Source organism: Scyliorhinus torazame, chromosome 19, assembly GCF_047496885.1.
Source record: "Scyliorhinus torazame isolate Kashiwa2021f chromosome 19, sScyTor2.1, whole genome shotgun sequence".
NCBI classification, from domain to species: Eukaryota; Metazoa; Chordata; class Chondrichthyes; order Carcharhiniformes; family Scyliorhinidae; genus Scyliorhinus; species Scyliorhinus torazame.
In genome coordinates this window covers 80,776,257-80,801,925 of record NC_092725.1, presented here as the reverse complement: position 1 = coordinate 80,801,925, position 25,669 = coordinate 80,776,257, and the positions used below count along the sequence as shown (strand labels likewise).

At 44.2% G+C, this 25,669-nt stretch overlaps 2 protein-coding genes across 7 annotated transcripts in view; one reads left to right on the top strand and one right to left on the bottom strand.

Moving 5' to 3' along the window:
• LOC140396253 (leucine-rich repeat and transmembrane domain-containing protein 2-like) overlaps positions 1-9,658 on the bottom strand; it is a 33,659-nt gene extending 24,001 nt beyond the window's left edge. The window contains exon 1 of the mRNA XM_072484608.1: positions 9,531-9,658. The gene's annotated coding sequence lies outside the window, so the exon portion shown is untranslated. The remainder of the gene's footprint in view (positions 1-9,530) is intronic.
• The window catches only part of LOC140396252 (voltage-dependent calcium channel subunit alpha-2/delta-4-like), an 820,155-nt gene that overhangs the window by 488,606 nt on the left and 305,880 nt on the right, over positions 1-25,669 (top strand). The window lies entirely within an intron of this gene.

The window sequence follows — 25,669 nt, the reverse complement described above, 5'->3', positions numbered from 1 at the left end:
AGTTCAGATCGACCCTTCTTCTCCTACTCGCAACCTTCGAGACCCTTCGATGAAAGAACAAGTAAGTCTTACTCCAGCGATCACTACCAGATATGTGTTCCAGACTATCGACCCGTACCAGCCTTTTTGAATCCCGCAGGCCAGACCCCATTCGATAGACCATTCGTTTCCCTGAACTGGTGGGCCATCACCAAAGTTAAGTATTGGCCTTTAGTGGTAGGTAATAGTCTAGAAGTAGGATTATTTTATAAGTATTTATTGCTGTATATAATAAATGATCGTTGATTTAACATTTACTAAGCGGTTTGCTGTATTATTAATCATTACCTGAGCTTGAACCACGTGGCGGTATCAGAAAGATACCTGGCGACTCGTGAGCAAAGGTGACAGAATTAGAGCTAATAAAACTAAGGCTAATAAGAGCAACAGTGGTAGGCGGCTGTCATTGTGTGTTTGCATGATAGAACCTTTTGAAAGGTAAGTTCAAAAGGTCTTGCTCCCCATGTCCTCCATCCACCTCCAAGCCCTCATAAACCCCAATTTAAGGTGTGCTCCAAAAACAACTTCTATGGCCCCTCGTGGTCCCCATTCCAAACTAAGACACTTCCATATCCGTTCACCCACTACAGACTGTATAGAAACAATGAACCTATAGTGACTGTGGAATGTGTGAACAAAAACTTTTAAAACAGTCTTTCATTGATCACGGTCTTTAAAAAAACTAATTTTTGCTGCAGCCCAATAAAATTGACAACCATCCAGAACCTTTAAAATATTAGTGGCTGAAACTGCAAGCATTTAAAACCAATTTATCCAGTGTAAAATTGTGAAATTGACAGCATAGATCAGAGAGCCAAAGCTGTCAATCAAGCAATATTTCCCCGGGGCTCAGGTCCAGGTTTCTTAGCTCTCATTTTGCATTCTTGACTGAGAGTGTAGAAATTCATTCGCCTGTTGAACCACCAGGAAAAATTTGTATCAGTTGAAATGTACCATCACTTTAATACAGATAATGTCCGATCTACAAAGCACAAGTCAGGAGTGTAATGGAATACTCTCCACTTGCCTGGATAAGTGCAGCTCCAACAACACTCAAGACGCTCAACACTATCCAGGACAAAGTAATTGGGTACTCTAAATTTACAGAAATAAAACAACACTATCCAGGATAAAGTAGAGCACTTGATTGCTCCGCCTTCCACAAACCTTCAAACCCTCCACCACTGATGAACAGTGGCAGCCGTGTGTACATCTACAATTTGCACTGCAATAACCTGTCAAGGTTCCTTAGACAGCACCTTCCAAACCCACGACCACTACCATTTAGAAGGACAAGAACAGCAGATACCTGGGAACCCCACCACCTGGAGGTTCACGTCCAAGTTTCCATCCTGACTTGGAAATACATCGCCATTCCTTCACTGTTGTTGGGGCAAAATCCTGGAACTCCCTCCTTAACTGCACAGTGGGTGTACCTACACCTCAGGACTGCAGCGGTTCAATAAGACAATTCACCAGCACTTCTGAAGGGCAACTAATGATGGATAATGATTGATGGCCTAACCAGCGATGCCCACACCCCGTAAATGAATTTTTTTTAAAATGCGTATCAAGATCCCTGCACGAACTAACAGGCCTTACCCAAATTTTGGGCTCATTTTCTTAGTTAACACAGATTTTTGAAAGGCAAATAGCTTCTGAGAAACTTGAGTGAGTTTTTTGATGAATTCATGGAAAGATTTATGAAGGTATTGTGGTTGATATGGACAAAGCACCACATAACAGACTTGTTCGCAAAACTGAAGCGTGTGAGATTAAAGTGGAGGTGGTAGCCTATATACAAAATTGGCTGAGACAGAAAGCAGAGAGTAGTGATGAACCGTTGTTTGTCAGGGAGGAGGGAAGTATACATCGGTGGTCCCAAGATTCAGTATTGTGACCATTATACCATTGCGAAATTTGATATATAATAATGACTTGGACTTAGAAATAGGAGTATAATATCAAAATTTACAGATAACACAAAGCTTAAACAGTATAATGTACAATGAAGAGGCTAGTAACAGACTTCAGGAGGACTTAGATAGGCAGACTTGTGCAGTTTGAATTTAATGCACAGAATGTGAAATTATGCTTTCTGGAAGTAAGAATGAGGAAAAACAATATGAAATAAATGGTACAAGGTGAAAGGTGGTGCAGAAACAGACCTAATGATTTACTTCCAAAAATCTTTTAAGGTGGAAAGATGTTGATACGGCTGTTATAAAAAGATCTTGGGCATTAAAAATAACAGAAAATAGTTCAAGAGCATCGATGTTATGCAAAATGTTCATAAATCACCAGTTAGACCCCAGCTAGAATATGTTTCCCATAATAAGGCAGAATACTTCTCTGTCCTATTCTAGGAACCACACTTTAGGAAGGATGCTATGTCCTATGGGAACATGCATAGGAGATTTTAAAATAAAAAAATTATATCGCGCTTTTCATGACCACTGGATGTCTCAAAGCATTTAACAGTTAATGATGTGTTCCGATCTATATGAATACCGATAACCTTTAAAAGAAAATGTGAACTTCCAGTAAATAGCTGAAAGGATGATGCAACAAGATTTTAAGACTTTTACTGCAACAAGAGACTAAAAGCACTAATGACTAAACACTCTCATTGTAGGCAACTGATACTTTAAATCACAAAATATAAAATTCCTGTTTTTCTTTCACCACCAGCAAAAGCATACTTCACAGATACCTTTTACATGAGGCATAGTATTAGAAAAAGAAATATAAAGACATTTTGGATGCACATAGGTGGCACAGGTATAAAACCATTGTAAACACTTTTGGCACTTGTAAATAATGTTCACTTGCAGTGTTTGGAAGTGTCCTGGATCCCATCTTTCTGAAAGTTGCTTCAATGTTCACAGACATTTTAGGGTGTGGAATTTTGGCCCTCTTCCGAATTTAAATACAAACTCCTATAGATTCAGTTCTCTCAGATTATCGACCTGGTGATTACTTAACAATCTCATGTGTACATGATTATGCACTGACCACCATTTGTGGTAATGTGGCCTGGGCACACAGCGTTCAAGCCATTACTTGCAGCTCACCATGTTCCAGCCTCTGAAAATGATATCTGTCAGTGTTCAGCAGGGTTGTTGCATCTCATGCCACCCTCATATGTGATGTGAATGGATACAATAAGTACTCAAGGGGTGCTAAACATGTAATGTGAGTGGTGAGGAACATTGCAAGTGCAGTTTCAAGGTTGAAAGAGTGAAACTCTACACTGCCTTCTTAACAATAAAAAAATCAAGAAAACTGTGGTGGGCACGACCAATCGTTTCTGACCATACTTTGTGATTTGTCATTTTAAGCTAACATGCAGATGAAGACTGAAAGGTAGGAGGCAAAGGAAAAATTAGCCTTGACTGCAAGAGGGATTAAGTGAAGGATTAAAGTGATGTGTGTTCAGTTGACTGAAGCCTCTGTGAGACCTTAAATGGAGATTTGTTCAGCCGGTTCATCTCCTTATCAAAGTTTGCAGTAGATCTCATTTGAAGTGTTTGCAACCAAAGTGCATCAGACATCGTTGAACAACTAGGGTATTAGCCCATGAGGTGAAAGAATAGATTGGACCTGTGTGCTGAACCATGCCAAGGACTATGAGACTATCCATGTGAAGTGTAAGCAACTCTAAGCATGCTTTTGCAGAGTCTGTGCAGGAAAGATGTTTACCTTGGCTGGGCTTTCCACAATGATGGATCCTAGTCACGCACTAATGTGAAGGCCATCTTGGACTGAGCCGTGTCTTACAGGAATCTCTGTGATTGGAGGGTCTGAAGCGGTTGCTAATCAGAAACCCATATTGCAGGTGGAGCACTCTGTGAGTGTACGCCAAAGTAACCTCAAAACCTATCAGCATGCTAAAGATGTCAAAGGACAAAGGTTTACTATGGCCCAGTGGTGACTAGGGGAACAGGAACACAAACTTCCCTGATCAGGTTGCATGGAGGATCAATCATGAGGGGCAAAATGATGCTCTCATGCTCCTCCTCCCTGTGGACCTGTCCATTTGGTTGTGCCTGAAAGAACTCTCTGTAGGCTCCTATTGGGAGAAGGAGTGCATCATTGCCAAAGTAAAATTTGATAATACTTCCAAGTTGCCATGCATACATATTTTGTGAGAGCTTGGGAAAAATCTCATTTCCACTTACAGGTGCCCGGGGTTGTGGGAAAATGGAGTGCTTTGCAGTTTCTAATGCATGCATTTAGTGGCAGGATCAGCACAGTTTGGCGCATGTAACAGATAAAACCACCAGCAGGGTGGACATTAAGTAGCACAACTCAATTCAACTATCATAACCCACGAGGCATTAGAGCAAATAATAATGTCTGCCACTAAAATGAGTTGGGACCTATCAGCCAGCAGAGGATAGAAAACCAAATAGTCAAGAAAATGTCTTGGTAGTTTACTCTGCCTGGAATTTGTTAGTGGAATGTTACAGGCCTCTCTGCTGCATCATGCCCTTGCAATAGCCTCTGAATTCCTTCACCATTCTCAAAATTGGAGGAGACAACTCGGTCCTCCAAGCCCCCCCTCAGTCAAGACATTCTCCTCTTTCTAGCAGAAGATTATGCAGGGTACAGCAGGCAATGGTGACCCAGGACACACTGCATGGTGCATATTAGAGAGCTCTGCCTCTGCGTTTCAAACATCTGAACATCATCTTTGGAAAGCCTATCGTCTGTTCAATTGTGCACCTTGTGGCGGCATGTGCGGTAATCTAGCTCTTCTCAGCAACACTCTGCAGACGGGGAGCTGGTGTCATTAGCCAGGTCTTCTGGTGACTTTCCTTGTCCCCAGGGAGCCAGCCTGCAATCTCTGAAGTCCTTCAAAAACCTGTGGCACTTAGGAGTAGTTCAGAATATAGGCACCATGAGAGCTTCCTGGGAACTGAGCACAAACATGCAGTATTCATCTTGTCAAATCACATATCAGCTGCACATTCAAAGAATGGAAAACTTTCCCATTGATAAATGTGTCTGGCTTTTGACAGGGAGACGTCAAGGCCACATGTGTGCAGTAAATATTCTCTTGCACTTGAGGGAATCCTGAGTTTGTTGAAAAACCAATTATCTTGCAGCCTGGCTTTCAGGATCCAGGTAGACTTGGACAAATGAGTGTGCTCTCCTGAAGAGGGTATCTGACTCCTCCCAGATGAACTTGTGTATCGTTGACTGGATGATGCTACATTGGTCCCCAGTAGAGCCCTAGAAGGAGCCACAGGCAAATAAATTTTAAATGGTGGTGACCTTTAATGTAACTTCCATGGGATTGCTTCCAACTCCCTATGGCCACAGTTCCTTGTGGATAAGCTGGCTGATGCGAGCAACCACATTCTGGGACATTTTTAAAAAAACTAGGTTTGCACTTATTGGCCATCCGTAATTGCCTTTAAGGAGGTGCTGGTGTTCTGCCTTCCTGAACCATTGCAGTCCATATGGTTTAGGTACACCCACAGTGCTTTCTGCTGTGAAAAAGAAGTCAAAGCAATTAGCTGCTTTTGATGATGTGGAGATGCCGGCGTTGGACTGGGGTGGGCACAGTAAGAAGTCTTACAACACCAGGTTAAAGTCCAACAGGTTTGTTTCAAACATTAGCTTTCGGAGCACTGCTCCTTCCTCAGGTCCACCTGAGGAAGGAGCAGTGCTCCGAAATCTAGTGTTTGAAATAAACCTGTTGGACTTTAACCTGGTGTTGTAAGACTTCTTACTCTGCTTCTGATGGTGAGGAGCTGTCAATTGTAGCAAGAGAACTTAGAAGCATTGTGGTTAGCATCACAGCAGGACACTTGAGATGTATTCAAGCATGAAGAGGAAGATCAATAAACAATCCACAAAGCAGCCATCTCTGGAGTAATAAAACTGTCAATTACAGTCCTATGCCATGTTTTGCTGTGTGAAATTCAATGGAAGATCTGCATTTCAAAGGCTGTCAAAGGATTTCAAGCCCTTTGAAGTACACCGGGTGTTTTACGAAAGCCTCTGACACTTGTAACAGCTGCTACTTTGAACACTTTTGTCTGAGGCAGAGATGTTAGGGAAGGGTAAGTGAAAATACAGTGATTTGTCACCCTACTTCCTGGAGTGCTCTTCAGCTTTCAGGCAAGGTCTCTGATTCGGGGGAGGGGGGTCTGACGTGGGGGTCTGATAAGGGGGTCTCTGTTAAAGGTTTCGGATGGGGTCTCTGTTGGGAGGGTCTGATGGGGTATCTGATCACCTCCATCCATGCATGCAGTGGGGGAGCCGTTATTCCTGTAGTGGTGGGGAGGAGGATGCCGCTATTTGTCAGGGAGGGGGCAGAATTTGGATTGTGGGGGGAGGGGGTAAGCCGCCCAACTTCTTGTATCAATCAGGTCACCCGCTGAAAGTGTCGTCTGATACCTGGGGCGGGATTCTCCAGCCCCACGCCGGGTCGGAGAATTGCCGGGGGCTGGCGTGAATCCCGCCCCCACTGTGTCCCGAAGTCTCTGCCACCAGAGATTCGGCGGGGGCGTGAAGCGCGCCACACCGGTCGGCGGGGGCGGGAGTCGCACCGCGCCGGTCGGCTGGCCCACCCCCGCCGATTCTCCAGCCCGTGATGGGCCGAAGTCCCGCTGCTGGAATGCCTGTCCTGCCAACATGGATTAAACTACCTTTTGAACGGCGGGACAAGGCGGCGCGGGCAGGCTCCGGGGTCCTGGGGGGGCGCGGGGCGATCTGGCCCCGGGGGGTGCCCCCACGGTGGCCTGGCCTGCGATCGGGGCCCACCGATCCGCTGGCGGGCCTGTGCCGTGGGGACACTCTTTTTCTTCCGCCTTCGCCATGGTCTTCACTATGGCAGAGGCAGAAGAGACCCCCTCCACTGCGCATGCGTGGGGATGACGTCAGCAGCCGCTGATGCTCCCGCGCATGCGCCGACCCGCGTTGCTCGGCGAAGACATTTCGGCCCCGGCTGGTGTGGCGCCAAAGGCCTTTCCTGCCAGCCGGTGGAGCGGAAACCGCTCCGGCGCGGGCCTAGCCCCTCAAGGTGAAGGTTTGGCCCATAAAGGTGTGGAGACTTCCGCACCTTTGGGGCGGCCCGACGCCGGAGTGGTTCCCGCCACTCCATCACGCCAGGACCCCCCGCCCCGACGGGTAGGGGAGAATCCCACCCCAGGTTTCTGATAGAATCCCACAAGCTCCCCTCCATACATAAATCTTCATGGAAAGGAGAGTGACTCGCTCCTTGGCGTCGCTCCTAGTGCCAGCAGAGATCAGGAGCGATTCTACTTCAGTGGCAGTACTTTGTCTCCAGAATGGAGAATCCAGTTCACTGTTTCCATTGGCAGGATCAATAACCGGGGTGGGATATGAGGACATTTTTTAAATTAGTAAGTTGTTATGATCTGAGTTAGACACCTGAAATGGTGGTGGAAACAGATTCAATAATAAAATGACCGAATACCTTTTCAAAGAACTGGCACAGGCACACTAAGCCCATTGAATTTCATCTGCTCTATATGATAAATGACATAATGCTGACTACGTTGACAAATTCCCAACATTCTGTTTAATTTTGATACAATGTTTTTAAATACTTCATTGAACAATGGCATAACAGGGACAGGGTGATGCCTCATGCAGATCACAGGCAAATGTGAAATCTCCTATGACAAAGACAAACCTACACATCAGTCAGTAGAACGCGGGTGCACAGAAAATGCAGGTAGCACAAGTTTGTTTCACTGTTTTGTGTGTCATTAAATTGATGTTTTTTTACTATGTTCATCTACTTGCATTTATATTATGTCTGGAGAGAGTACTATATGCACCTCACCATTTGCAAGTATTATTGCAGCATCATGAGCCCTACACCATACTGTCCCACAAAGCAAAGTGACATTTGACATATGTATCTTCCATCTGTTTTGCTCATAAAAAGAAGTCATAATGCATGCTCAGTTATCAGGAACCCCTCAAAGTAACTCTCTGTTCACTGTAGCATTATTTATGATACAAATAACTGTATTTACAGTTGTCCAAATGAGTAGGGATGTAAACTGCTTGTCATAACTTAATCCTCATTATGTAAGTAACATGCAGCATGCAAACAATTTAACAGCCCTTCTTATAACTTTCATTAATATCATGCAAACTGTTTTAGCTCCCTGTCTGACAGGCAAACTATCTAAAATACTCACGCTGTAACACATATCTCACTGTACCAGCCCATTCTGTGACACTGCATCATCAAACTTTCATGAAAAGAAACCTCAATTGGACACCACACATTGATATGAGTAGATATGAATGGATAACTGGGAGACAAGTACAAAGAGTGGGGATAGATTAGAAGATAGACGCAGATACTGAAAGGTAGTCTGTCACTGAATAAGGTAAATATAGGTACAGTTAGACAGATTTGATTCGATAAAAATAGACATAGATGTGGGTAGATAAACACAACCTCAGAGAGTCAGGCAAACACAAGAATCCTGGCAGACAAAGAAGCAAAGTTACAGGACATAGATTGATGAATGTGCACAGATGCAGTCTAACCAATAAACATATACGCAGACTGAAAGGCAGTTTGTTACAGGTACAAATAGATAGCTTGACAGATTGGCAGGAAAGTATCTACAGGTAAATATTTATGCAGACAAGTAAACTCACAGATGATAACGATAGGACCAGATAAACTGAATGAAGGACAGACAGATAGATCCATGTGATATACTGAGTACAAACCTGAGCTCAGAACCTGAAATTATATAAATGTTTACTTTATAATCTCTGACAATAAAGATGAAACAAAATGTTAGGTGAAGGATTGCATGATAGTTGAGCTACATTTTCATTGTACTGTTCAGCTCAGTGAGGGGACAGCTATATCACAGAAGCACATTCAGCATTAAATTTAATGCGAGCATCCCAAATGCCTGAATGTTTATCAACTACAATATACATAATGTATGATATGTAGTTTAAGTGTGCAAATAGGGAAGGGTAGAAAGGTTGAGTACAGGGATGTGCATGTACATACAGGAACAATAATTATAAGCAGATATGGTATGTATATAGACCCTAAGATATGATGTACATTACAAATGTCAATGCCACAGAAATATATTTACAGAAATATACAGACATAAATGAAGTGACTGAAGTGTGTGACGTTCCATAGGACATTACAGTTTAGCAGGAATATCACAATACTTTCGAGCTTGAGGAAATTAGTAGCAAACAATTTAAAGAATAAAAGATTCCTGATAAGACCTGTTTAGGTCTTGCCACTCACCCCTTCATTGTAACTTCATGCTTAATCAACAAATTTGATCTAACAGTGCAAAGCAGCAAGATCTGCTGCGAATTGACCCAGAATGTTTTCCATCTTAGAAATCCTCTAGAAAATACTAAGAAAAGACACAGACCCTGCTACAGTGTTTAGTCTTCGAACCATTCTCCGAACCATTCACATCTCAACAAAAGATTTTAACACTTACGTGACACCTTGATTTTTATATTTCTCAGTCATTCTAATTACTCAGCTGGCTCTGGTTGCCATTTGTTGTTACCACATTGTAAGGTGCTGGCAATGGTGCAATGAGCCCTCTGGCATGTTTCTCGTTCTGATGGGACTGTGCAGTTTCATTACTGCTGCTGCTGTGTTATAGATAGTAACTTGAGATCTGCTGCCTGCTCTACTTACTGCTCATCAGCTGACAAACCTGAGACCACACAGATAAATTGGTCACTTGCTAATATTTTAGTGACAGAATGAGTCAATTGAAATAATGTGAAATGTTTATAGAAATATTTATGTTCCTTTTGTTCATTTTTATATTGAGCACTCCAGGTTCTGTCCAAATACAATTTGTTCAAATTAAAATTATTTTTTACGTATCCAACAATTTACACACAAACTTCAAAATTATCTCATTTTGTTTTGAAGTACAGTGCCTTTTATGTAGCTGTTTTAGGAATGTAAAAAAGCAAGAATGAGAAATAAATTCAGCTTGCACGCACTGTGTAAGGTTTCTCTTATGAAACAAAGGCCTGGGTTTGCATTTACATCCCACTTTTTCACTTCCCTCAAACATTTCATCTTGTTCTACAGTGAAGTGTACCCAGTATAGGTTCTGCAAGATCTCACAAAAGGAAATTAGATTATTTTCCCATTTGTCTATTTTTGTAGATGTTGAATGAGGGACCATTGTTTGCTGATGCCAGGGGAACTCTTTTCTCCTCTTCAAATATTGGCAAGCAATTTTTAATATTGTCCTGAACTGCTGGAACAGAGCGCAGGTGCATGTCTGATCGGAAGGATAATACCTCCAACAATGCAACACTTCCTTAAAATTGTCATTAATTGTGAAGTGAATGTGCAGTTTGAACTCCGAGGTGAAAGCTCAACCACTTGAGCAGGCTGATCGCAGAAGTATGAAGATGCTGCACCTAATTTTCAGAGAGGCTTGCACAAAACAATTTCTCGGCCTACTCCACCTAGTTTATCTCCTGAACAAAGTTCACTACAAAGTCAATCGGAGTGAAACTCTAGATCACCATCTAACTTTACATCCTACATTATTCATCTTCAATCAATTGCTTTCTGCAGCATGGCATTTACATGGTTTCAAGTGCTTAATAACAATTGAATTCCATACAAAATTTGATCATCATTATCTATATTGCAGTTAGTTCAAATTTAGAGTTTAATACCGATTGCCCGATACTCTCAGATGTAAACATTTAGGCTTTTAGTCAATTCTGCAGTTGAGTGGTATTGCCCAACAGCCAATCAGGGAAGAGAGAAGGCAATTGAGATTGTGGTCCCCTTGAAGAATTAAATGGAAATGGAGTTAATCCTGAGGGGATAGTGACATTAGTTTCAGTGGATCTACGTAGAGTGGGCACTTGAGCAGAATATGAATGAGTAGTTCTTCTATAGTGAAACAAAATTTAAGTGTTTGTGTGGAGAAGGGTTCTTTAATGGAGGGTTCTGAACTGATCTAGCCGACTACTGCAGGTACAAGCCATCAAAATCAGTCTTAAAACCTCTTTCCAGTTATCCGCTGTTAGTGCATGGTTCTGTCCTGTCTCCCAAGATGTGTGAAGAGTTTATGTTTTCCAATGCCAGATTGGGCAAACTTGACTGCACAGAGGAAATACATTCCTTGGAGATTTCCATACTGCTGAGGACAGTTTGAATGAGGTTTGTGCAGGATTCTGGGAAGTATAATAGATTGTGAAGGCATAATTGGATCAGGAAATAATGAAAATCGGCTGTTACTGGAACTTGTCAACTAGCTGCTGACTGATAATTATCTTGCTCTTGTGTATTAGCTCTAACTATTGCATTGTTTCCTCTCTCCTGCCTCACTGTGAAACCTCATATAATCAATCTTTGTCTGGGATGTAGCATAGCAAAGATAGTTCAAAGTTAACTTTCATTTAACGCAGCCTGCAGTGACTCCCAGTTACATTATTAGCTATTTTCCAAGATCCCATGTTTTCTTTTATGGGTATAGTAGGGGAACTCTGGCGACTAGTTTGTGTTAGAGGGCTGATATGGTGGCAATTAGCTCCATGCCCAGCTGGGCTCCAAACAACAATTCTCTGGACCTGAGCTGTCCATTATTAATGCCTGAACTTGGGAGGTTCATCTTGCCTTTCTCCCGTCACCAGCTGAAAGCATGCAGCCATACCTGCCTTTTTGCACAAATATATTGTTATATTTATGTTATTTTTGTGTGTTATTTTTGTTGTGTGCAATGTCTCTTTAAGGAACGAGTCATGTGACATGCATGACACCATTGGCTACTTCACGGGCTTTTCACCCTAGTCTAGTTACAACCTTTGTGCAGTGAAGCCCTATTTAATAAACCTTCGTTAATGTTGCTTTTAACCCATGTGCATCTGCAATAGATTTATTTTGTACTTTTAGTCTAAAGGTGGCGACGAGAAATGGATCAGGAAAAACAAATGTTTTTCAGAAGGAAGAAAAAAGTCAAACTTCGACCGTCGAGCTAAAGTCAATGTAGAAAAGGGGAGCAGCTTCAACAGATCAATAAATCAAGCAGATTAATTGAAGGTCAGACACCGCATCTGGCATCGGAACCAATAAGGTTTTTTGGGGAAAGGTTTCAAAGGAGGGACCCGCAGCAGCTTTAAACTGGCAATCTGAGGAGTTCAGGCTGTAGAGTTCGCCATGTGCAGTACAGTAAGACACGGAGGTAGAGCAGGGCCGAGAACAAAAGATTGCACGGCTCACATTGCGAGTTAAAGCTGTTACAAATTGGTAATTCAACTTTATTTAACTAGACATTTAACTTAAAGGATGTTGGGAGAACATTCCAATAACGTTAACAATGGTGGAAAATAGAATCATAGAGTCATAGAAGTTTACAGCATGAAAACAGGCCCTTTGGCCCAACTTGTCCATGCTGCCCAGTTTTTAACCACTAAACTAGTCCCAATTGCCCGCATTTGGCTCATATCCCTCTTACCCATATAACTGTCTAAATGCCTTTTAAAAGACAAAATTGTACCCGCCTCTACTACTGCCTCCGGCAGCTCATTCCAGACACTCACCACCCTGTGTGTGAAAAAACTGCCCCTCTGGATCCTTTTGTATCTCTCCCCTCTCACCTTAAACCTATGCCTTTTAATTTTAGACTCCCCTACGTTTGGGAAAAGATGTTGACTATGCCGAATGTCTTCTTCACCACCCTGTCCACCCGTGACTCCACTTTCAAGGAGCTATGAACCTGTAACCTCAGATCTCTTTGTTCTATAACTCTCCCCAGCTCCCTACCATTAACTGAGTAGGTCCTGCCCCCATTCGATCTACCAAAATGCATCACCTCACATTTATCTAAATTAAACACCATCTACCATTCATCGGCCCACTGGCCCAATTGATCAAGATCCCATTGCAATCCTAGATAACCTTTTTTACTGTCCACTATGTCACCAATCTTGGTGTCATCTGCAAACTTACTAATGGTGCCTCCTAAATTCTCATCCAAATCAGTAAATAAATAACAGTGGACCCAGCACTGATCCCAGAGGCACACCGTTGCTCCCAGGCCTCCAGTTTGAGAAACAGCCCTCTACAACCACCCTTTGTCTTCTGTCATCAAGCCAAGTTTGTATCCAATAGGCTACCTCGCCCTGGATCCTGTGAGATTTAACCTTATGCAACAACCTTCCATGCGGTACCTTGTCAAAGGCCTTGCTAAAGTCCATGTAGGCTACGTCGCCTGCACTGCCCTCATCTACCTTCTTGGTTAGCCTTCAAAAAACTCAATCAAATTTGTGAGACATGATTTTCCACTCACAAAGCCATTCTGACTGTCCCTAATTGATCCTTGCCTCTCTAAATGCCTGTAGATCCTGTCTCTCAGAATACCTTCTAACAACTTACCCACCACAGACGTTAGGCTCCACAGTCTGTAGTTCCCAGACTTTTCCCTGTGGCCCTTCTTAAACAAAGGCACAAAATTTGCTACCCTCCAATCCTCAGGCACTTCACCTATGGTGGTCGACGAATCAAATATCTCTGCCAGGGTACCTGCAATTTCTTCCCAAAATGTTGGCAGGATGGGCTCATTTGATGAAGACTCCGAGAACTGGAAGTCATACTCAGAATTATTCCTTTATTAGTCTAGCCAATAAAATTTCAGACAACATTAAGGTCCATGCATTCCTAAATACAATTGATAGCAAAACTATTAATTTCTTCAGCTTGGTTCAGCCCGTAAGCCCCAGGGTTAAGACGTGTCAAGACTTGATTAAAATATTAGAAGACCATTATGTACCAAAGCTGTTAATTATCGCAGGAAGATTTCGATTTTATCAAAGAAATCAGTTTCTTGTAACCCTCAAGTGACTTGCAGAGTTTTGTGAATTTGAGGACTCTTTAGACGACACAATTAGAAATCGTTTAGTGTGTCATTTGAAAAATTAGGCCATTCAGAGAAGATTAATGATGGAGCAAAATCTAAGTCTGAAGACTACATATGATATTGCTGTTGCAATAGAGCTTGTGGCTAAGGGGGCTTCCCTGCTTGGAGCAAGCAGGAGGACCCATAAACTGGCTGCTGCCCAGAAGAAGTCTATCCAGCTTTAGGCATATCATTGCTGTGCAAAAACAGATCATTCACATGCTGAAGCAAGGACAACCAATGTAAAAATTGTAGCAGAACTGGCCACACAGCAAGAGTTTGCTGGAATAAAATAATTTATCCACAGAAGTATGCTCAAAGGAAGACACAGAACTCATTTAAAGAAAGAAAGAAACAAATTCAACAAAAAAATCACATTGTGGAAGAAAAGAACAACATCCACAGTGAAGCTGTCGCACTTCATTCTGATGAAGAACTGAAGTTGGATTTATTCTCAATCCAGAGTGGTTCACACCATTTTTAGGTAGTCCCAAATCTGAGAGGGCAAGCTATCAAAATGGAGGTCAATGGGGGGGGTGGGGGCTGCCACCTCCCTACTTCCTGAGACCATCTACGAATGCAAACTTAATCATCTGCCTTTGAAGTCGGCCGATGTGATCTTGAGGACCTATACTGAGGAAATAGTGCCTTTGAGAGGTTACATCACAGTCCACGTTGAGCTAAGTGGACAAACTGCAGAGTTACCAAAGTCGGACTGACAGACCATCATGGAAAAATACAGCTATATTTGTGTAGAAGCAATGGGGCCCATGAAAGGGATCCAAGTGTCCCTGAAGATTAAGGATAATAGCCAGCTGAAATGTCTGAAGGCTAGAGCAATTTGCTATACGTCCAAAAGTCAAATCTAAACTACCGAGACTTGTGGAAACAGGAGTTTTAGAACCCGGAACTACTGGTAACTGGACAAGCTTTATTGTACCTGTCATGAATCAGGATGGCACAATTTGTATCTGCGGAAATTTGTATCGATTGAAGATTTGTTCACAGACCTAGCAGGAAAACAGAAGTTCAGCAAGATTGACCTATTGCGGGCCTATCTATGGGGGTCATGGTAACACAGTGGTTAGCACAGTTGCTTCACAGCTCCAGGTCCCAGGTTTAATTTCTGGCTTGGGTCACTGTCTATGCGGAGTCTGCACATTCTCCCCGTGTCTGCGTGGGTTTCCTACGGATGCTCCGGTTCCCTCCCACAGTCCAAAGATGTGCAGGTTAGGTAGATTGGCCATGATCAATTGCCCTTAGTGTCCAAAACAGTTGGTGGGGTTACTTGGGGGTGGGGTGGAGGTATGGGCTTCTCTTTCCAAGGGCCAGTGCAGACTTGATGGGCTGAATGGCCTCCTTCTGCACTGTAAATTCTATCTACAAATGAAATGGCAGCGAAATCTCAACAACTTCTCACCATCATTCCTCACAAAATCCCATTCCATTACAGGAGGTTGCCTTTTGGAATAACCAGCTCTATTCCAACGGCAATGGACCAGATCCATTGCAGGGGGTACAGTGTTACCTAGATCATATATTGATAATGGGCACCAATAAACAAGAAAACATACAACACGAAGAAGCCACACTGAAATATCTTCAGATGCATGGGCTTCAGGCTTCATGTCTGGAAAGATAAATGTGATTTCTTTCTGACATTCATACAATGGCCAGAATTCTCCGACCGTTGCGATTCAATTTTCCCGGCGGCAGCACAGCCCCACCAACAGGTTCCCTGGCAGCATGGGGTGTTTACAATGGGAAATCCATTGACAATTGGCTGAAAGATAAAATCCCGCCAGCGAATGGCGAGCGGCCAAGAAACACGCGGCTGGCGGACCGGAGAATCCCGCCCAATATCTAGGACATGTAATTGACAGTAAGGGTCCACACAAAGCTTTTAAAAAGATGGAAAATGTTATGGAACTCCACAACCAACGAATATCACTCAACTTAGGTCATTCCTAGGGTTAATCAACTACTATTGAAAATTCATCCAGAATCTCCGGGTTTCCTCCGGGTGCTCCGGTTTCCTCCCACAGTCCAAAGATGTGCGGGTTAGGTGGATTGGCCATGATAAATTGCCCTTAGTGTCCAAAATTGCCCTTAGTGTTGGGTGGGGTTACTGGGTTATGGGGATAGGGTGTAGGCGTTGACCTTGGGTAGGGTGCTCTTTCCAAGAGCCGGTGCAGACTCGATGGGCCGAATGTGCTCCATCTGCACTGTAAATTCTATGAATCTGGCAATCCTATTGAAACAATTACATACCTAGTTTAACTCAATCGACTGGACAGCTGGTTTGTGATGCAGAGTGAGGCGAACAGTGCGAGTTCAATTCCCATACCAGCTGAGGTTATTTGTGAAGGCCTGCCTTCTCAATTTTGCTCCTCGCCTGAGGTGCAGTGATCCTGAGGTTAAATCACCACCAGGGAGAGATTCCCCTCAAAGGAGAAAGCAGCCTATGGTCATCTGGGACTATGGCAACTTTACTACTGATGAAAAGGAAGCTGAGGCGGGAAGTCAAGGACAGCATAAAGCAAAGGAAAAAACATACAATATGGCAAGGATTAGTGGGAAGCTAGAGGATTGGGAAGCCTTTAAAAGCATGCAGAGGACAATGAAAAAAGCAATAAGGGGGGGAGAAGATGAAATATGAGTTTAAGCTAGCTTGTAATATAAAAGTGATATACAAAAGGTAAGAGAGAAGCAAGAATGGACATTGTCCCACTGGAAAATGAGGCTGGAGAAGTAGTAATAGGGAAAAAATAAATGGCAGAAGAACTGAATAGATACTTTGCATCAGTCTTCAGAGTGGAAGACACCAATGGCATACCAGAACTTCAAGAGAGTCAGGGGGCGGCAGCGGTGAGTGCAGTGGCCATCACTAAGGAGAAGGTGCTGAGGAAACTGAAAGGTCTGAAGGTGGATAAATCACCTGGACCGGATGAACTACACCCCAGGGTTCTGAATGAGATAGCTGAGGAGATTGTGGAGGCATTGGTGGTGATCTTTCAGAGTCACTGGAGGCTGGGAGAATCCCAAAATGGCAAATGTAACACCCCTGTTTAAGAAGGGAGGGAGGCAGAAGACAGGAAATGATTAGACCGGTTAGTCTGACTTCAGTTGTTGGTAAGATTTTAGAGTCTAATATTAAGGATGAGATTGCGGATTAGAAGAGCATGGTAAAATAGGACTGAGTCAGCACAGATTCGTCAAGGGGAGGTCATGCCTGACAAATCTATTAGAATTCTTTGATGATGTAACGAGGAAGTTAGACAAAGGAGAACCAGTGGACATGATCTATTTGGATTTTCTGAAGGCCTTTGACAAGGTGACATACAGGAGGTTGCTAAATAAGTTAAGAGCCCATGGTGTTAGGGTCAAGGCACTGGCATGGATAGAAGATGGCAGACTGGCAGAAGTCAGAGATTAGGGATAAGGGGATAAAGGTGTCCTTTCAGGATGACAGCTGGTGACTAGTGGTGTGCCTCAGGGGTCAATGTTGGGACCACAGCTATTCACGATATACATTAATGATCTGGAAGAAGGAACTGGGGGTATTGTTGCTAAGTTTGCAGATGATACAAAGATATGTAGAGGGACAGGTTTTGTTGAGGAAGCAGAGAGGCTGCAGAAGGACCTGGTCAGGCTAGGAGAGTAGGCAAAGAAGTAGGAAGAATAGAGGCATAGACTAATTTCTAAATGGGAAAAGGCTTTGGAAATCAGAAGCACAAAGGGACTTAGGAGTCCTAGTTCAGAATTCTCTTAAGGTTAACGTTAGGTTCAGTCGGCAGTTAAGAAGGCAAATGCAATGTTAGCATTCATGTTGAGAGGGCTAGAATACAAGAGCAGGGATGTAAAGTTGAGGCTGTATAAGATCTGGTCAGACCCCATTTGGAATATTGTGAGCAGCTTTGGGCCCCGCATCTAAGGAAGGATGTGTTGGCCTTGCCCCGGATTGAAGGACTTGTCATATGAGGAGCAGTTGAGGACTCTAGGTCTGTACTCAGGAGTTTAGAAGGATGAGGAGGATCTCATTGAAACTTTCAGAATACTGAGAGGGCTAGATAGAGTGAATGTGGAGAAGATGTTTCCACTAGTAGGAAAAACCAGAACCCGAGTGCACAACCTCAAACAGAAGGGTCAATCCTTTAAAACAGAGATGAGGAGGAATTTATTCAGCCAGAGGGTGGTGAATCTGTGGAACTCATTGCCGCAGAAGGCTATGGAGGCCAAATCACTTAGTGTCTTTAAGACAGAGATAGATAGGTTCTTGATTAATAAGGGGATCAGGGGTTATGGAGAGAAGGCAGGAGAATGGGGATGAGAAACATATCAGCCATGATTGAATGGTGGAGCAGACTCGATGGGCCGAATGGCCTAATTCTCCTATGTGTTATGGTCAAAGAGGTAACAATCTCTGTCCCATCTGACTGTGTGACTTTTCGTCCATCTACAGAAACTGACATTGTACCAGAAGTGCCTTCCAATACTAGTCTTCCCTCAGAAAAAGAGACTGTAACATCTTTCGGGGTGGAGATATCTACTGGAGAACCTGAAAATACATCTTTGATATGGGCTATGAATACAAGTCGGAATATTTTTATAATAGGTTAAGGACTTGAGGGGATTTAAACGTTTTGAATGGGTTTTCATGAATGGGAGTGTTCGAGAGTAACAAAGTTCTGGAAGTGCACAGGCAACCAGTAAGAAATAAACACCCACCTGATTGTCTGTGTTATTGCAATGTAATAATTTGATGCCTGCACTTGTGTATGTATGTAAATGACTATGTTAAAATACTAGTTATTAGTTGTATAGGACCTTAGAAGTAGAGGGGAAGGGATGTTACATACGGGTTATTGTAGTTGTGGGCAAAATCTCTTTCAGGACGGAGACACGTGACAACCTACTTTTGAGATCCCAGAATTTCTGGCTTCCATACAATTGAGCAGCATCTTGAAGAGGTAGAGAAAATAAGGGATTGCGTTCAGCTTATTGAATTTTATTCTTTCAATTCTTATAAATTATCAATGTTGTTCATAACAAGATACTTCAGTCTGTCTTGTTTTTGAAGAGCAGAATTAACAAGACTAGCTTGTACGAAGGTGATATGAATAACTGGCTTCAAGTGAATACTTTTGTCAATGATTCCTTGACCTGTGAATGTGATTGTATCAGTCAACAGCCTGACATAGTCATATTCACAGAACTATGGGTGAGATCTGCCAAGCTGTTCACACCAGCAGGATCTTCCAGTCCCAAGGATGCCGCACCCTGGCCGTGGGTTTCCCAGTATCATGGGGCTGATTCAATGGGAAATTGACAGCAGAGGGATCAGAAAACATTATGTGCTGGTGTAATGCCAGGCCACCAGGAGTGGAGGATTCAGAGCAGGCAGACGTTATAAAGCCAGTTAAGAATTTTTAAATTTACCAAAATTCATGGAAATCAGGTTCATGCCCAGTGAATCTGATCTTGCCACCTGCGGAAGGTGGGTAAGAGGGTATTAAAGGCCATGTGATTGGCCCCCAGATTATTCAGTGGGCGATTAGGGCCGGTTCTGTGGGACTTTGCCCCCATTGTTTCCTTAATTATTATGTCCTCGAGCCTTCAATCCTCACATCCCATCACACCGCGCCTACTCCCCATACTGCCACTATGCCACTCCATGACCCTCACATACCCCCGTGGCCCCTTATAACTCTGATGTCAATCCTCATCCCCACCTACCACCCTTTGCCCTTATACAATTCATGCCAACTCACCCAGTATCCACCATGGTCAGACCTCAAGAAACATGTTGCCATGAAATAAAACAAAGATGTAAATATCTATTATACCCTGCACTATATTAAAAAAACACTCCCATTCATGAAAACCCATTCAAAACATTTAAATCCCCTCAAGTCCTTAACCTATTATAAAAATATTCCGACTTCTTTCATAGCCCATATCAAAGACAACTAGTCCTTTAATCCTTTATTAACCTCGTTTTACTGTCAATCAAACTGTGAGTTTAGGATCCCCTCCACAACTCCCATGAAAATCCAGCCCGATATCGCCATTCCTCCACTGTGGCGAGGTCAAACTCTTCGAACTCCCTATCAAACAGCACTCTGGGAGTTCTGTCAGCAGACAGACTAGAGTGGTTCAAGAAATCAGTTCACCTGATTAAATAAGTACGCTTACTGAAAGATTTGTGTTGTGTTATGTGCTCTGGGATAACACAGGCTGCAACTGGATGCAGCTTTAACCAAAAGATACTCCAGACCTTGAGGTTAGTTCAGTCTGATTTATTGAACCAAGAACACAGTTAGCACAGTTCTCTATGAGTTCGACTCTCTGCTAACCTAAGTGTGGTTACTCTGTCTGACTGAACCAGACTAGCTCTTAGCCACGTGCTGGAGGTGTGATACTGTGCATACACCCTGACTCACTCTGTAGATGTTTATCAGTGGAATGAGGCGGAGTGTGAGTGCCTCGTGCCTTTTATAGTGAGATACGACCCCTGAGTATCCTGCCTGCTCATTGGTCATGTCCTGTTCTCTGTGTTCATTAGCTGCCTGTCTGTGCTTGTCTGTATATCATTATCTGCATGTCTGCATATCATGACAATTTGAACCCCCAATAGCCTAAAAATGAAGCTGAAATTGTTACTCATTCAATGTATTGGCCACTCCATATTTATTGTAGTTAATTTAGAAATATTCTGAAACCATATAGCAAAAATAATGAACAATCGGTGACAACCTTTGGAATCCAAACTATTTCTTTGTTAAAGCACAAAAGGTTTCCCGAGTACTGTTTCCTTACACTTGTTTTCTATGCATAATGTTTCCAGTGGAGTTTCCAGATGTTTTCTTACAGCTGTGTTCCAAAATGTGCAAAAGAAAACTTTCATTCCGTTGGGTCTTGCGCTTCTGTCTGCCTTCTGCGCAATGATTCAGATTTCTCAAATGTGTGCTTCATTCATCTATGAATGAAACACACATAAACAGCTGTAGGTTATGTAAAGGAAGCGCATGGGAGGCAGATGGTGCACAGTTGGACATAGAACATACGGAATGGAAATAATGGAATAAAGGGGACAGAGAGTAAGTTGTAATATGGAGGTATGAAGCCATTGAACCACTTGAACGAAGCTTGAATGGTTTATGAATTTCATCTAAACATAATGATAGTTGTTTATTCACTCCATAATAACTATTAAACTGTATTACATTATAATGTTTATAATATTAAAAAAATTAAAAACTGCTCATGACTGTCAAATCAACTTAATTGGTACTAAATCAAAAGAAAGCATATTAAGTGAATTAATGCAATGGTATTGCTTATGCTGTGTGAAAAGTTTATTCTAAGCTAGGGTTAACCATGTGCTGGACAAACTTCATATCAGTCAGCACTCCATGTAGACTGCATTTTGCCAAATATAAAAAGATCATGGGCGCGATTCTCCACTCCCACGCCGGTTGGGAGAATCGCCTGGGCCGCCAACATTTCCGGGGACGCCGGTCCGACGCCCTCCCGCGATTCGCCCAAGCGGCGGGAACGGCCCGGTCGAGTTTCGCGGGCCGCAGGCCGGAGAATCGCCGGAGACACCGAAAATGGCGATTCTCCGGCACCCCCGTTATTCTCAGGCCCAGATTGGCCAAGCGGCCAAAACGGCGGGTTCCCCCCCGGCGCTGTCCACACCTGGTCACTGCCGTCGGGAACAGCGCGGGAACGCTGGGGGGGCGGCCTGCGGGGGGATGGGGGGCGGGAGGAGGGGGGATCCTGCACCGGGCTTTACCTGAAATGTGGGGTGGCCCGCGATCGGTGCCCACCGATCGTCGGGCCGTCCTCTCTGAAGGAGGGCCTCCTTCCTTCCGCCCCGCAAGATCCGCCCCCCATCTTCTTGCGGGGCGGACTTAGAGAGGACGGCGACCACGCATGCGCGGGTGACGCCCGTTATGCGGCGCCGACCGCCTCATCTATGCGGCGCCGCTTTTACGCGGGCGACAAGGCCTGGCGCGTTTGATGACGTGTCCCCGATCCTGGCCCATTGTCAGGGCCTGAATCGGTCGGGACCAGGGCCGTTCCGCGCCGTCGTGAACCTCGACGGCGTTCACGACGGCGCAGCCACTTGCGCGCGGGAGTGGAGAATCGCGCCCCATGATTTGTAGGTAAATGCACTGTTAGGTTTTTGCTGAGCTGTGCCGATTAGAGTGTCCCAGATTAGGCTCTTGAGATGCTGGATTAGATTACAATCGGCATCCATGGCCTCTATGCCAGTGGGCTAAAAGAGAAAAATTCAGTTTCCAGCATGTGATACTGCTAGACCAGGCTTGTGAAACAGGTGGCATGCGGACCGTGATTGTGGCTCCAAAGGTCATTCTGCGTGTGGCCCCCAGACCCAGTTCAAAATGCTGGTCTGTCAGGAAGCAGCGAAAAATCCTGCAAGGAACTGCTTCTCCAATCACAGGCCATTCCTTTCCCACATTTGCTGCTGACAAGTAGTGAGCCTATCAACAGCTAAGGTGGGAGAGAAACAGTCTGTGATTGGAAGCTCAGTGTACACCAGCATCGGTAGGTTTGTTGATGAGAAAGAGGTTTTCTTTCAGGGACTGTGGGGGTCAAGAATGCCGGGGCACAGGTGGATGTGGGAGCAAAGGCGCTGGGACCTCGGGCAGAAGAGGCTGCTGGGATACATGGGGAGGAGAGGTTGGCTGAGAGGCCCAATGGCGAGATATTGCAGAGCCCAGATTGGAGGGTGTGATGGCGAAGAGACTGATGTGAGAGATTGAGTGTGTGTGACTGAGAGAGATTGAGTGTGTGTGTGTGACTGAGAGAGATTGAGTGTGTGTGTGTGACTGAGAGAGATTGAGTGTGTGTGTGTGTGACTGAGAGAGATTGAGCGTGTGTGACTGAGAGAGATTGAGCATGTGTGTGTGAGAGGGAGAGATTTAGTGTGTGTATGAGTGAGAGAGATTGAGTGCATGTGTGAGAGTGAAAGAGACTGCGAGTGTGTGTATGTGAGATTGAGTGAGTGTGTGTGTGAGTTTGAGTGAATGTTTGAGTGAGAGTGTGTGAGGGAAATTGAGTGTGTGAGAGATTGAGTGAGTGTGTGTGAGAGATTGAGTGGGTGTGTGAGAGAGATTGAGTGAGTGTGTGAGAGGGATTGAGTGAGTGTGAGTGAGAGTGTGTGTGTGTGTGAGGGAGAAATTGAGTGTGTGTGTGAGGGAGAAATTGAGTGTGTGTGAGTGAGAGAGATTGAGTGAGTGTGTGAGAGGGATTGAGTGAGTGTGAGTGAGAGTGTGTGTGTGTGTGAGGGAGAAATTGAGTGTGTGTGTGAGGGAGAAATTGAGTGTGTGTGAGTGAGAGAGATTGAGTGAGTGTGTGAGAGATTGAGTGTGTGTGAGAGATTGAGTGAATGTGTGAGAGATTGAGTGAGTGAATGTGTGTGAGAGAGATTGAGTGAGTGTACGTGAGGGAGAGAGATTGAGTGAGTGTACGTGAGGGAGAGAGATTGAGTGAGTGTGTGTGAGAGATTGAGTGAGTGTGTGAGAGGGATTGAGTGAGTGTGAGTGAGAGTGTGTGTGTGTGTGAGGGAGAAATTGAGTGTGTGTGTGAGGGAGAAATTGAGTGTGTGTGAGTGAGAGAGATTGAGTGAGTGTGTGAGAGGGATTGAGTGAGTGTGAGTGAGAGTGTGTGTGTGTGTGAGGGAGAAATTGAGTGTGTGTGTGAGGGAGAAATTGAGTGTGTGTGAGTGAGAGAGATTGAGTGAGTGTGTGAGAGATTGAGTGTGTGTGAGAGATTGAGTGAATGTGTGAGAGATTGAGTGAGTGAATGTGTGTGAGAGAGATTGAGTGAGTGTACGTGAGGGAGAGAGATTGAGTGAGTGTGTGTGAGAGATTGAGTGAGTGTGTGAGAGGGATTGAGTGAGTGTGAGTGAGAGTGTGTGTGTGTGTGTGAGGGAGAAATTGAGTGTGTGTGTGAGGGAGAAATTGAGTGTGTGTGAGTGAGAGAGATTGAGTGAGTGTGTGAGAGATTGAGTGTGTGTGAGAGATTGAGTGAATGTGTGAGAGATTGAGTGAGTGAATGTGTGTGAGAGAGATTGAGTGAGTGTGTGTGAGTGAGAGAGATTGAGTGAGTGTACGTGAGGGAGAGAGATTGAGTGAGTGTGTGTGAGAGATTGAGTGAGTGTGTGAGAGAGATTGAGTGAGTGTGAGTGAGAGTGTGTGTGTGTGTGTGTGAGGGAGAAATTGAGTGTGTGTGTGTGAGAGAGATTGAGTGAGTGTGTGTGAGTGAGAGAGATTGAGTGAGTGTGTGTGTGAGAGAGATTGAGTGAGTGTGTGTGTGAGATTGATTGAGTGAGTGTGTGAGAGAGATTGAGTGAGTGTGTGTGTGAGAGAGATTGAATCGAGTGTGTGAGAGAGATTGAGTGAGTGTGTGAGAGAGATTGAATCGAGTGTGTGTGAGAGATTAAGTGAGTGTGTGAGATTGATTGAGCGAGTGTGTGAGAGAGATTGATTGAGCGAGTGTGTGTGAGAGATTGATTGAGCGAGTATGTGTGAGAGAGATTGAGCGAGTGTGTGTGAGTGAGAGAGATTGAGTGACTGTGTGAGTGAGAAAGATTAAGGGTGCGATTTATTTATAAATACTTTAATTAAACATTTTTTAATAAATACCAAATACAAAACAATCAAACACAACAGCATCAACCTCCCCCTCCTTAACAGCTGATGGTGACTAGTTCTTTAATAAACAAAATAAAAGGCCGCCATCTTTTGTAGAAGCCCTCAATTGCACCCCTTAACGTGTATTTAACTTTCTCAAGATGCAAAAACTCCTTGAGATCCCCCAGCCACACCGAGGCACTGGATGGAGAAGCTGACCTCCACCCCAACAGCACCCACCTGCGAGCAATCAACGAGTCGAAGACTATGGCGTCTGCCCCCCCCACCCGTCTGCAACTCTGGCTGGTCTGAGACCCCAAATATGGCTGCTAGGAGACTGGGTTCCAAATCCATCTGTAAAATCTCCGACATCAGCCTGAAGAAGAAGACCCAAAATCTCACCAGCTCAGGACATGCCCGGAACATATGCACCAGGTTTGCTGGGCCCCTCCCACAGCGCTCACACTTATCTTCCACCTTCTGAAACAACCGACTCAACCTAAGTGTACCCGGTATACCACGTTCAACTCTATCAACCACAGCCTCGCGCACAACAAAGTGGCGTTTGATGCACTATCAATTGCGACGAGAGTAGAGTGTAATCGAGGCTTTATTACGCAGAGATGTGTAGCCTCCCGCAGCTGCTGCCGAAATGGCTGCAGCTCGGAGAGCCCACACATTTATACTCCGCCTACTGGGCGGAACCAGCAGGCAGGGATCTACCCCCGTACCTGTAGTACAGGGGCCTTACCGTAATACCCCTCGTATGCGGTATATACAATACAACAGTGGCGACTACCACAGTGTTCACGCTGCACAAGGCCTCACACCATACTCCCTCCAATGCCACCATCAGCCCCTCCTCCCACTTATCCGTAGTACCCACCAGGGATGCAGTATCCTCCACCATTATTCTCCCGTAAATTGCCGAGGTGTTCCCCTCTTCCAGCACCCCCAGCATCAAAATCTTTTCCAACAGTGAGGATGGCGGAGCTACTGAAAATGACAGGAAAACCTTCCTCACAAGGTCCC